Source organism: Propithecus coquereli, unplaced genomic scaffold, assembly GCF_000956105.1.
Source record: "Propithecus coquereli isolate 6110/MARCELLA unplaced genomic scaffold, Pcoq_1.0 Scaffold99, whole genome shotgun sequence".
NCBI lineage: Eukaryota > Metazoa > Chordata > Mammalia > Primates > Indriidae > Propithecus > Propithecus coquereli.
The window spans coordinates 7,865,231-7,879,634 of NW_012156284.1; positions in this window are offsets into that span (position 1 = coordinate 7,865,231).

The window sequence follows — 14,404 nt, forward strand, 5'->3', positions numbered from 1 at the left end:
GGAGTATCAAAGCATGATGAAATAAATCCCTATTATGAATCATTTCTGATGCCTATAGAGATAGATTTAGGGCTATGATATTCTGTGGTTCACACTTTGATAACCCAGAATCTAACATGTTCTCTTCAACACTGGAGAGCTCAATAAAGCTGTGGTGAGTGATTGACTGGTTTTTGGTCCCTCAACAGAGAAAAATCATTTTCTGATGAGCTTTGTATTTAGGATCCAAATTAGACAAGTTAGATTATTTTCCTTCAAAAATGGTGATTATTTAATCTTCTGTAAATAAATGTAGAATGTGTCATCAAGGAAACATTTTTGGATCTAGGAGTACATAGTCAAAGTAAATACATGGGAAGAAAGAACACCTTAAGAAGACATACCCCTCCTTTAAGTTTAATAAATGACCATTTTAACAAAAACTATGAAATGAAATTGCTGCACAAATGAGACTTGTTATGTCAAATTCCAGCCAGTAGCTGACAACACTTTCAATGCAATGCTAACAATTTGAAATATATTGGAATAATTTTATAAATTAATACTATAGCTAGGAAAAGCTCAACCCCATGATCATTCTCCTCTGGAAATACTCTATTCCATCTTTTCTTATAAGCACTTTATATGGAAATATGATACATTGTTCCTGTTAAGCAAACTAGTTTAGGAGGCAATAAATGGATTTATTAAATAATTAGCATGCAGATAGAGGAAACCGAATATAGCTTTGCAGAAGATCTAAAATTGTTACTGGGAGCAAAGTGGTATTCATATTTTTTTAAACTGTATCAGAAATTGCAGATGCCAGGCACGTTCACAATAATGGTACAATTCAGTCATGGATTAGATACGGACACGGTGTTAGTATTTTAGTGTAAGAATAATTTTGGTAATATAAATGTGAGCAAACCTTTGAGGATTTGGAAAGGCCAGATAAGGCATAAAATATATCTTGGCTACAGCAGGGTAACAGAGTCATTTTAGGAAGAGGATATATAATGTAGATTACTCGTGACCTAAGAGAAGACTTTGTGACACACAAGACTCTTACTAATAAAAATGGAGATGATGATACATACATTTATTAAATGCCTGGAGGGTAGCAAGTATGACATTGGACATTAAAAAAGGCCAAATTCTTCTCTCTCAGTACAAAGAAAGAAAGATCAGAATGTCCCTAAAGATAGAGCATAAGGCAACGACTTTTGTTTTAATAAATGGTGTGGCTGGCAAACAATGGAAATTAATGACCAAGGAAGTTAATGAACAAATTGGCACTTCTATACAACCACAGACAAGTTCTGTCTCTCTCAAAGAAAAAAAAACCAAACGAACAGGAAACCTTAGTGGTTTGGGATAACAGCCAAATTATTATTTGCTTATATCTCCCTTCAGAATAACCATGAGGGAAGAAATGTGAAAATATGACGATAAGATGAAGTTTTAGAGATGAAAGGAGATAATTATCTCAAAGTGCTTTGTAGATAATAAATAACTGTATAAAAGCTAGGTATGATTATAATGCAACCTTGTGACTTCCCAAGTGCTTTCAGATTCCTTCTCTCATTTGAGCCAGGTGTTTTCACATATCTGTTATTTCCTTTAATACTCGAAATATTAATCATTCTCAGGGGAAACAGAGTGGTTCCAAGAGAATAAATGACTTGCCTATAGTTAGATAAGCCAGTGAACGGGTAGAACTCAGGTGCCCTGATTCCTAGTTTAAAACCATGGCCATTAGAACTCTGCATGGTTCTTGATCAATTCGTCTTTCTTCTCACTGAGAAGGCCCCCATTTGCTCGAGCTAGAGGCCACGCCATGTTAATATTCTACACAGAATGTAGATACTGGCTTGAGGCATCACTGTTTTTATATTACTCTAACTGGTCATTCTTCCCCATTTAATTACTTTTTGACCTAAATAGTCCGAATCGTTTTTATCCTTTTCTCACAAGAACAATTACCTCATAAATTTGATTAAATTCTGGCTTGAAAATCCAGCATTATGTCAGCCAGTACAAAAAAACAGAACCAAGTTGACTTATAAGGCAATATGTAGTACCTAATGGTTCTTCCTCTGAGGATTTGGAGCTACTCAAGGTAGAAACCAATGCAAATGAAAATGCCTGTAAAAAAGAGACACTTGACTTTATTGAGTATGTGTGGTGTTAAATAGAACTACAACTTTAATGATGATAACTGCTAATCAGACCATTCCTTTAAGTAATTTAAGTGCATCTAATTCTTCAACTTACATCTTGTTATTGTGTAATTTTCCAGTTTCCACACTCCATGCTCAACTTAGTATGAAATATTTGCTATACGTAAATAAGAAGAGAGAGAAATTATTATTTCTAGGCTTCTTGATATGCCACTAAAGTTTGGAAATACCCTGGTTAACATACACAAAAAAACTATTCCAGTAGCTGAACGAAGTGTCAGGTATATAGAAATATATTTCCTAGCCCTGCAGAGAGAATGCGGGCCATCAAAACTTTGGGATTTCTCATAGATTGATCTGGGCATTTAGAAATAGCCTGGAGATGAGCAAGTGACAAGTAGGCTGAAAGGGAAATTCTTTCTCCTCCTCCACTGAGAGACAGGAAGCTAAACTTCTTGAAAGTTTGCTTATGAGCTAACAAATTAAATGTTTATAATACCAAATCTAAATCACTGGACCCAACTCCTCCTCGGTAATCATACAAAACAACTCTATTAAATATGGTACAGAGAAATAAGATACAAATAAAGGCGTAGCTTTATTAGATCTTCTGAGGGAGGGAGAAGGAATGAAAGATAGAAAATAAGCCTGAGTTATATCTTGTGGTGTAAACTGCAAAACTATGACAAACATCCCCAAATGCTTGTGTCATATCTTAAAGGGTCATTCAAATGTTACCCTGTGCTCGCGGTAAAGGTCCTGGCTTCTATCCCCACGTGGGCCAATTGGGTTTTATTTGTTTCTCAGGTCTTTAACTATACCTCTAACCCCAAATGAGCCTCTTGCAAAGGTGTGCCCATGACCATAGAGGCTGAGTGAGACTGTGAAGGAAACACCACGAGAAATGCAATCAGAAGCACAAGTTTTCAGCCAATTTACCAAATTACTATGATGGGGCAGAGACTACAGAAAATTGGTAGCCTCAAGTTCTGTACTTTGATCTCTAAGAAAAAAACTGGAGGAGATAATATAGATTTGAAACAGTAAGGGTGGAACCTCAAAAAGACTCTTGACACAATTAGATTTGAGAGAAGAAAAAGTTAGGTGCATACCAGACTTGTTAAGAAAGTGCATGGAGGACATGGGTATTGAGCTGCATCTTGAAGGCTGGGTAGGATTCAACTGGAAAAAGAATAACAGCATCCATGGCTTGAGCACATATTCTGTGCCAGACATTGGCTTAGGTCCTTTACATACATTATCTCATTGACTTCTTACCTTGGGAGGTTTTATTACCCCCACATTGTAAATCAAGAAACAGAGGCTTAGGAAGATTAAGTGACTTTTCCAGGGTCAGAAAGCTAGGAAGTGCCTTCAGGAGAATGTCAGAATCATAACCGTACAAGGTCTTGCACAGCTAGTCCCTGCTTGTCTCCCCAGCTTCATCTCACACTATTCACCTGCTCATTCTAACTATAAGCAAACCTATTTCTCATCACAGGGTGTTCAGATTTGGGGTTCTCTCTGCTTGAATAAATCTGCCTTCTTTGCCTGCAAAACTTCTATGCATCTAGCAGATATTTGTTGTGACTTTTTCAAAGAGGCATTCTCTGAATTAATTTAAATTAGGTCCTTGATTATCATAGTTTATACCTAAATAATTATACACATATTGTATTAGCCAGAGTTCTGCAGGCCATCGGGCTGGAAACTCAGGTAAGACTTGATCTTGAGGACTTGAGTCCAAACTCCACAGGCTGGAAATGCAAGCAGGATGTATGTTGCAGTCGTGATGGCTCAAGAGAGAAAACAAAGCAACAAAAAGCATCTCAACACTTGGATGAACAATTTACCCCACTTATCAGTTCTTTCAATAAATGTGAATGGCTTGAACTCACCTCTCAAGAGACATAGGCTGACCGAATGGATAAAAAAATACAAGCCAGGTATCTGCTGTCTTCAGGAAACACATCTAACCTGCAAGGATGCATTTAGACTCAAGGTGAAGGGGTGGAAATCAATATTTCAAGCAAATGGAAGCCAAAAGAAGGCTGGTGTAGCAGTTTTGATCTCAGACAACTTAGTTTTTAAATCAACAAAAGTAATGAAAGACAAAGAGGGCCACTATATAATGGTGAAGGGTACAGTTCAACAAGAAGACATAACAATTCTAAATATGTACGCACCCAACCTAGGTGCACCCAGATTCATAAAGCAAACTCTACTTAACCTAAATAATTTGATGAACAGCAACACCATAATAGTCGGAGACTTCAATACCCCACTGACAGCACAGGACAGATCCTCCAAACAGAAAATTAACACAGAAATTATGGACTTAAACAGAACCCTAGAACAAATGGGCCTCACTGACATTTACAGGACATTCTACCCAAAAACCACGGAATATACGTTCTTCTCAGCAGCTCGTGATGAGAATTCTTTCTTTGGGAAACCTCAGTCTTTGTCTCTTAAGGCCTTCAACTGATTGTGTGAGGCCCACCCACATTATGAAGTGTAATCTGGTTTACTCAAAGTGTACTGAGTTAAATGTTAGTCATATCTTTTTAAAAAAAATGCCTTTACAGCAACATCTAGACTAATTTTTGACCAAACAACTGGGCACCATAGCCTAACCAAGTTGACACATAAAATTTGCCATCACACATGTCAATTTAAGGTTCATTTTCCCTACCTAAACATAAGCTCCATGAGGATAGAGATCCAAGCTGCTTTTGTTCACAACTGTATTCACAGTGCCTTGAACAGTATCTGGCATATAATATATACTCAAAAATTATTTACTACTAAATGAAAGGAATTACTAGCAGGTCTTAATGACCAGTTAACCAAGCATTTGCAGAATATGCAAAATCGGAAAAAATAACTGACTACAGGACAGTAGGCATTTCTGCCCACTCAGATTTAATTCATTTGACCAACAGTGCTAATGGTTTCCATTAGCACAAAATAATCCTAAATATAGAGGGGAAACCAAAATGAACATAATAGGAGTCTTACCAAGATTATAATATGAAGATGTTTACTGCAGCTATATTTATAGCATCAAAAATAGAAAACAATCTATACATTCTACAAGGCACCGGATAAACAATTATTGGTGTTAGAGTGAGAGCCAATAGCTAGGTTTGAAAAGTGTATGTATGGCACATCCTTTCCACTATGGACTAGTAATTATCTGCACATACAAAACTAGGTGCCGTGAGACAACACTGGATGGCAGTTTTAGTAGACCATCATATTAGTATTCTTTGTCAGCCTGGACTCAGTCATAGAGAAAAGGACACTCCAACTGTGTGGCCCCACCTCCAGATACTGAGTATCTATTACAGATGTTGGAGATACCATGACGAACAAAACACATATCTATCCATGCACTTCTAGAGCTTGCATTCTAGTAGGTAAAGACAGATAAACAAAATTAGGTATATGCTATGTTATTAATCAACACCAATAAGAAAACTAAAATGTAGAAAGGAAAATCAAAGCATCTGAAATCAAGAGGATGTTAAAATATTAGATAGGAACACCAAGGAAGGCTTCCCAGAGAAGGTGTCAATTAAGTAAAAACTTTAAAGAAGGGAAAGAGTAAGCCATTTCTATATGTAGAGGAAGAGAATTCCATTCAGAGGAAACAGCAAGAACGAGGACCTGAGACGGCAGGTGTCCCGGCATGTTTGGGGCTGGAGCAAGTTGAACAAGTGGAAGAGCAATAGGAAATGAGATCAGAGATGTAATGTTAAAGGCAGGGGGATATAAGGAGGAGACATGATATCATGTGTGAATGTGAGAAACAAAATGATTTTGGAACTGATTGGAGCATGTATTTTTCAGATCCAGGAGAGTGGGGAATGTTAAATCCAAATGTAATTTCTACATGCACTAAACACAAAAGAAGAACTTAATGATTAAAAATTAAATTTTTTTTAAGAAAGAAGACCTCGTCCTCACAAGCAGCTTATCTAGAGCCTATTCAAACTAGCAAACTCTTAAAATTAGCTAATATAACGTTTTTAACCAGACTTTCGAAACCTGGATAATTCATGTAGAAACACACCACTTTAATCACTACATCTAAGTATATACCACCAAAGACCAGAATGTCTCTCTTACTGCCTAAGTGATGTGAGAGAAATTCATTTTATTTGTACAGGTTCTGTAATTGATTACATTGAAAGTAAGAAAGAATATTAACTTTAGGTTGCTGGATGAAGTGTTTCAACGTCCCAGATCAGGAAGTCTACAGTGTAGTCTTACTTTCCATAAGGAAACTCCAAATTAGGGAGACATAATTAAACTTTATAAAGCTTGATTGTAACACTGGGAATGGAGCAAAGGGGGCAGTATAGCCAACACGTGGCCTTTCTGATTCACACATGCAATGAATGCCACCAGAATGACATTGCCAAATTTTCTCCCCATTTTATGATGTTCTAGCAGAATCTTTAATTGCCCATCCATCTATGTTTCACATTAGATAATGGCAATGGAGAAGAGGCCAGTCTTGCCCTTATATAACTTGGCTGAAAGATAAGCTCCAAGAGCCTCATTCACAGATTGGCTACTTCAAGAAGCCCAAAATCACACAGCAAGTCCACTACACTGACAAACAAGATGAGATCCTGTTGCACAATTTGGTTATTCCAAGTAGTCAAGGTAGCCAAAGGAAAGACACATTGTATTTGATATTACAGCGGTAGAATTAAGACCAGCATAAAAACTGAGAACTGTATAAAATTCAGGATAGTGGTTACTTTTAGGGGAGGGATGTAGTGGCAAGAAAGAACCATGAAGGGGGTCTGTGGAGTACTTGATGTTATTGATACATAAATAGGTGTATTTACTTTGTAAAAATTTGTTGAATTGTATACTTATGACTTGTGCACCTTTCTTCATTCATGCCTACTTCAATAAGAAATGTACTTCAATCAATGTCAGGGAGGACACCAGGGATAGAGCTGTCAAGGTGAAGGAATGATCACAATCAGCAAATGAACATCCAGTAGCTGGTAGAGACAGACCCAGTCCTGCCCCCAGGAAATCTGGTGGAGTTTTTTGTTTTTTAAAAAATACTTCTAATATGTTCCCAAAAGAAAGCCCTTTCCATTTCTAGGAGAGAAATGTGAAGCTAAGGTAGAGTGGGCAGAGAAGTGCAGAGAAGGAGCAGGTGATTGGCACCCTGGAGCGGGAAGTGGGAATCAATCCACTGTAAAGGGTGGTTTGATGCCTACCACTCAGCCATGGGATGGTGATAAGGAGAAATCTTCCTTCCTTAGCAACACTTACATGTCCCTGTAGTGTATGTCCAAACCACCAATGACAACTCTGCCTGAGAAAAATTAGTGCCTGAAAGCAGGACATTTACCTGATATCTCTTTGGCTTATGACAGGTCATACATTCTCAGAAGAAAATACATTCCAAGTGGTCAAAAGCTGCATAGTATGAAGAGCTCAGTGGCACTAAATTAGACAGCATTTCTCCATACTCACAAGCACAAAGAGAGAATCTGCCCCACTCCTCTTTTTTTGTAAAGGTTCGAAGATTTCACTAGGAGGAGAGGGTGTGCATCACATGACTTCCTTCTCTAGAAAGCCACAACATGATAAGCTTGCATGAATACTCACTTACCCCAAAGGCCATGAAATCTCTTTGTACTCTTGGTAAGAACACTTCTAACACCCAACCCATTGCTCTTCATACAAACAACCACCAAATAATTTAACTAAGTATGGTATTTGGGTCTATAACTTGAACATATTGCCCACCCACACATAAGAAACCTGCCTCCAGGCCGGGCGTGGTGGCTCACGCCTGTAATCCTAGCACTCTGGGAGGCCGAGGCGGGTGGATTGTTTGAGCTCAGGAGTTCGAGACCAGCCTGAGCAAGAGCGAGACCCCGTCTCTAATAAAAATAGAAAGAAATTAGCTGGACAACTAAAAATATATAGAAAAAATTAGCCGGGCATGGTGGCGCATGCCTGTAGTCCCAGCTACTCGGGAGGCTGAGGCAGAAGGATCGCTTGAGCCCAGGAGTGTGAGGTTGCTGTGAGCTAAGCTGACGCCACGGCACTCACCGGGGGGGGGGGGGGAAAGAGCCAAACCTTTTTTAAAAAAAAAAAAAAAGAAACCTGGCTCCATAATGCTTCACATCCCTGCTTACCTAGCTCACCTTGACTTTCCTCTCTGCTCTACTCTGTGTACTCCTTCATTTGACTCAATCCCCTATCTATCCTTTCTAAACTCTTGGGAACTTATTTCCTATTCAATCAGTTCTCCTGTATCTTCTACCTCTTCCCAGAACCATCCCTGTACCTCCTCACCTTTATTGACACCTGCCTGTCCCATAAGGATGTGAAACTATCAAAAGTGATTTTTTTCTCTCCTAATCCTTTATTTTAAGTAAAAAAGTTATTTGCTTTTATTCAGAGTCCTGGGATCAATTTTCAAGGATACATTGGCAAAGTTTTAAGTAGTTACTTACTGGGTGATAAGAGACTGATTATTCAAAGAGGCTCTAACATTTCTTAAAGGGATTTCCGTTATTGGTGATGTTGTTTCTCAGTGAGCCAGGAGCTTACTATAAAGTCTGTCCTCTGAATTGGAGAGAGGAAATTGGCAGAGTTTTGAGAAGTTAGTGTGGCATGACAGTGATACTACATTTCTAAATACATCGGGTGATACTGAAGAACATCTATTATCCCATATGGTGTTTGGGATAACTCAGAGAGGTTAGTATTAGTAACTTATTTACATATAGGAAACCAGAATTCAGACAACAGAATGTTCTACCCAAACTTACATGTCCTTATGACTCCTTATTCAATGTTCTAAAAATAATGGATCTATTTACAGATCCTGATTTATGAGTTAGGGAAGATCTGGCCTCTTCTGTAAGTGCTGGGACCAGCCTGTGTTACGTGATAGTTATACATATTGTTTTATTGGTGTTCAAGAGTTGGAATAAAAGTTTCTGGGAAACTGTCCTCTTTCTTTTGTGTAATCAACTGCACACCATGGTGTTGTACTTTCTCTGACACCTTGTCCCTTTAAACGTGACACTGTAAGTACCCGATTCTTTGATAGCTGAGCAGATAAATGATTTCCACTAAGTTATTTCCTTGCCCTGCCACTCTATGGTTCTGATTGCACAGAAAGTTCAAGGATACAGAAGTGTTTATGATGCATGAGGCTTTCAAACACAGAGTCTAGGGACCCTAGGGCTGGGCTTGATCTTGCTAACAGGCATAGAAAATGCCAGTTAGTGTGTTCCATTTTTATTCAGGAAACCTCCAGATGCCCTCTGGGTTACTTTGTGTATGATTGATGTCTTTGCTTCAGTGATATTGGCTTTATATAGTAATCCAAGTGTGTCTCTTTACGGCAAAAACTTTCACATATCCCACTTATTTTGTATTTTGGCTGCCTTTTTACCTTTAGGAAAGTACTTCTCACTGCTTTATCATAGAAATATTTGTGTTTCACAGCTTCTCCATACCTCTACCCCTATCAGGCTATGTGCTTCCTGAGGACAGAGTCTTTGTCTTATTGATCATTGTATCACCATTGTTGAGGACAGGGCTTAGAATCAGAGTGGTCACTGAATAAGTATTTGCATAATGAAACTGAAGAATAGTTTTTATTTTGGTTCTAGATGTACAACAACAAAATATCTTTTCGGTTTCTTTCATTATTAGGCTTGATTTCTAAATTAGTTAAGCAGAGAATGGTATGAGACTTGGATAGTAGATAACTTCCAGCTATGCCTCTTGCTACCCTATAAAAAGGAGTAAAGTTGACATTGTCCTTGTTTCTTCAATCGAGTTGTCTGTTGTGGGGACAAACTTCTTACAACTCACTGGACCATATAGTCAAGGTGTTCCATATGCTCACAATACGAAAGGCAACGTCCCTTCCCTCAAAGAATCTGTAGTCTAGGTAGACAATAAGAAAATAATCCAGTAAATAAACAAACAAACAAAAATACAATTACAGGCTGTTACAATATAACAGACATAAACAGCGTGGTGTGTTAGAGTGTGACGGGGGAGAAGGGTGGCTTCTTTGGAAAGAATTCCCAGGAAAAATCTCTCTGAAGACACGAAATTTATCTTATGATCTGAATGATCAGAAAAAAAACAGCCACATGAAGACTTGAGAAAAGGGCACCCTAGGCAGAGGAATCAGCAAAAATAAAGATGCTAAGGTGAGAAAGAGGACTGCTTCTTTGAGTAATAGAAAGTAATCCAGTGTGGTTGAAATGAGAAGAAGAGAGGTATAAGATGAGATTGAAAAATTGGCAGAGGCCAGATCTTAGGAGGCCATGTACCCCATGAGAAGAAGTGGGAATTGTATTCTCAGTATGATGGAAAGCCACTGACAGATTTTAAGTAGTAGAATGACATGATCTGGTTTATGTTTGGGAATTAACTGCCGTTTAAGGATTAGATTCTTGGGTGTGAAGGGCAAGAGTGAAAGCAGAAATACTAATTAGAAAGCTGGTGAGAGATGATTGTAACTTGGACTATCCTGGTAGCAGTAAGGATGGAGGGAGGTGCATGGATTTGGGGATGTGTTTTGAAGCAGGTTGACAAAACTTGCTGATGGATTGCATATAAATGACTAGAGAATGGAAGGAATCAAGGATGACTTTGTTTTTTGGTTTGAGTAATGGGGGGGGTGATAGTACCATTTACTAGGACATGAAAGACTGAGGAATGAGCAAGCATTGGTTGTGGAGTGGAGAATTGGGAACTTGAGCCATATTAAGTTTGAATCATAGTAGGCAATTACGTGGAGATATTGAGGATTCATGGCCGAGCAGGAAGGCTGAATAGAAGCTTCCAACTATTATCCCTCTGCATGAATATCAAATTCAACATCTATCCACCTTCAGAAGAACCAAAAATCAGGTTAGTGATCATACTACCTGGTTTTAACATTATGTAAAGGAAAGAGGCACTGAAGATGGCAGAAAAGACAATCTTGCATTGCCTACACCACTTCTCCCCCAACCCCAGCAATGCCACACCAGCACGCCAAGTGGAGAGAGAATCCATGTGCCTGGGGGAGGGAGAGTGAAATGATTGTGGGACTTTGCATTGAAACTCAGGGCCACCCTGGCACAGAGGAACACAGCACAGGGCAGAATTCTGACAGTGCCCACAGAGAGAGCATTTAGACGAGCCAAGCCAGAGGGAAATTCTCCACCCTGAAGCCCAAGTTCTGCTAGCCTCACCACTCACCGACATACAGCAGCCTGGATCCTGGACTAAATTTGTAAGGCATTCAGGACACCAAGGCTGCAGTCTTTGGGCAATTCCTGTGGTTGTCTTGGCTCGGAGCCAGTAGACTTGGGGTCCATGTGACTCAGTGAGACACTAGTGGCTGTGGCCAAGCCTATGTCACCCTTCCCCTGACGCCAGACAGTTCAATGTGGGGAGTCTTCTTCTGCTTAGGGAAAGGAAAGGGAAGAGTTCATAGGACTTTGTTTTGCAAGGTGGGTACCAGCTCAGCCACAGTAAAATAAAGTACCAAGTGGAAACTTGAAGCCCCTGAGTCCAGGTGTTAGCTCCTGGATGGCATTTGTGGACCCATCCTAGGCCAGAAGGAAACATGCTTCCCTGAAGGGAAGGATCCAGTCCTGGCAGGATTCACCACGTGCTGACTAAAGAGCCCTTGGGCTTTGAATAAACATCGGAGGTAGCCAGGCATCATTCACCACGGGCTTTGGGTGAGACTGTGCTGGCTTTAGGTGTGACCTGGTGCTCGTGGCCCTGAGGGAGTGCTCATGTCACTCCTCCCGCGACTCCAGGAGCCCAGAACAGAGATAGAGAGACTCTGCCTGGTAATCTAGGGAATTCTCCTATGTCTTAACAAGGCAGTACCACCAGGAGTCTTCAAGAATCACAGCATGGACAGCCACATGCAGAAGAATGAAACACAACCCAAATCTCTCACCATATAAAAAATTAATTCAAGATGGATAAAAAGACTTAAATGTAAGGCATGAAACCATAAAAATTCTAGAAAAAAACATCAGAAAAACTCTTCTAGATGTTGGCCTAGGCAAAGAATTTGTGACTAAAACCACAAAGGCATATATAGAAATATAGCAACAACAAAAATAAATAAATGAGACTTAATTAAATCAAAAAACTTCTGCACAGCAAAGGAAATAATCAACAGAGCAAATAGACAACTTACAGAATGGGAGAAAATATTCACAAACTATACATCTAACAAAGGACTAATATCCAGAATCTACAAAGAATTCAAAGAAATAAACAACCCCATCAAAAAGTGGGCAAAAGACATGAACAGAAGTTTTTCAAAAGAAGATAGACAAATGGCCAGCAAACATATGAAAAAATGCTCAACATCATTAATCATCAGAGAAATGCAAATTAAAACTACAATGAGATATCACCTTATCCGTATCAGAATGTCCATTTATTAAAAAGTCAAAAAACAATAGATGATAGTGCAGATGAAGAGAGAACGGAACACTTATACACTATTGGTAGAACTGCAAATTAGTACAACCTCTATGGAAAATAGTACAGAGATTCCTCAAAGAAATAAATGTAGGCCTACCATTCAATCTAGCAATCCCACTGGTGGGTATCTACCCAAAGAAAATGAAGCTGTTTTATCAAAAAGACCCTGCACTTGAATGTTTATTGCAGCACAATTCACAATCACAAAGATGTGGAATCAACGTAAGTGCCTATCAATTCATGAGTGGAAAAAGAAAATGTGGTATGTATATACCATGTAATACTACTCAGCCATAAAAGGGAATGAAATAATGTATTTTGAAGCAACTTGTATGGAACTGGAGATCATTATCCTAAGTGAAGTATCTCAGGAATGGAATACCAAACACATGTTCTCACTAATTAGTGAGAGCTCCTAGATGGGTACACACGGGCACAAAGCAACATAAAGGACATGAGGAACCAAGAAGTGGGGAAGAGGGTGTGGGATAAAAACTTAGCTATTGACTACAATGAACACTATTCTATTGATGGGCACACCAAAATCCCTGACTTAAGCATTATACAAGATATCCCCATAACAAATCACTTGTACTCCTTTAATTAATATTTTTTAAAAAGTCCCTTTCCTTTTATTCCTACTTTCCTATTGAATCACGCATTTCTTAACAGAAATGTAGAATTGTTGTCCACAGTTTAGTGACTTAATATAGTGCCTGGCACAGATTATAGAAGCAAAAAGGAAAGAAAAATGTCTTGGTGACATTAATCACTGTCCTATTTATTTAGGGTGACATCAATGGCTTCTGAAGTATGTAGAGCAATAGCTTGGGAGAAACTAAACATTGCCAGAGGAAATAAAGATGCTTAATAAACTTACTATCTTCATGTTATGCATAATACTACATCAAAAACTATATTAGTTCCTTATGGAGTAAAATATACAAACTACTTTTAATAAAAAACATTCCTCTTTTCTCTAAGAAAAAATAAAGAAATCTTTGTGATTGTAAGTTATACAACAATCTTCAAGTCCATAAAAAAGAAATTTATAGATTGGACCTCAACAATTTTTTTTAAATCTCTCCCAAAACATTGTTAAGAGAATGAAAAGACAGGTCACACCCTGGGAGAAGATATTTGAAAATCACATAGCTAATCAAGAACTTGTATCTGATATATATTATATAAAAAATCTCAAAACTCAACAATAAGAAAACAAACAACTCAATAAAAAATAGGTAAAAAATTTGCCCAGACTTGTCATCTAATAAGATATATGAGTGTCCAATAAACACACGAAAATATTCCCAACATAGTCATTTGGAAAATGCAGATTAAAACCACTATGATATACCACCACATACTAAATGACTAAAATTAAAATGGCTGACCATCCTAACTATTCATGAGTGTACTCTAATCTTTTCACTCTCCCATTCCCACTACCACTCTAGTTCCGATTTTTATAAACTTTTGTCTTTACTCTTAAACATTATTTCCTGATAGGTCTCCCCACTTTATTCCTGCCATCCCCAATTGTTCTCCACACTGCAACGAGTCATTCTCATAACATACAAATCTGATTGTCTCACTCTCCAGCCTAATATTCTTAATTGACCCTTCCACCACTGTCATGAAAGTTCATACTCCTTAGTGTAGTTGTAAAGACCTTTTCGTAATCTGTCCCCTACCTATTTGTCTACACTCATCTTGTGCCACTC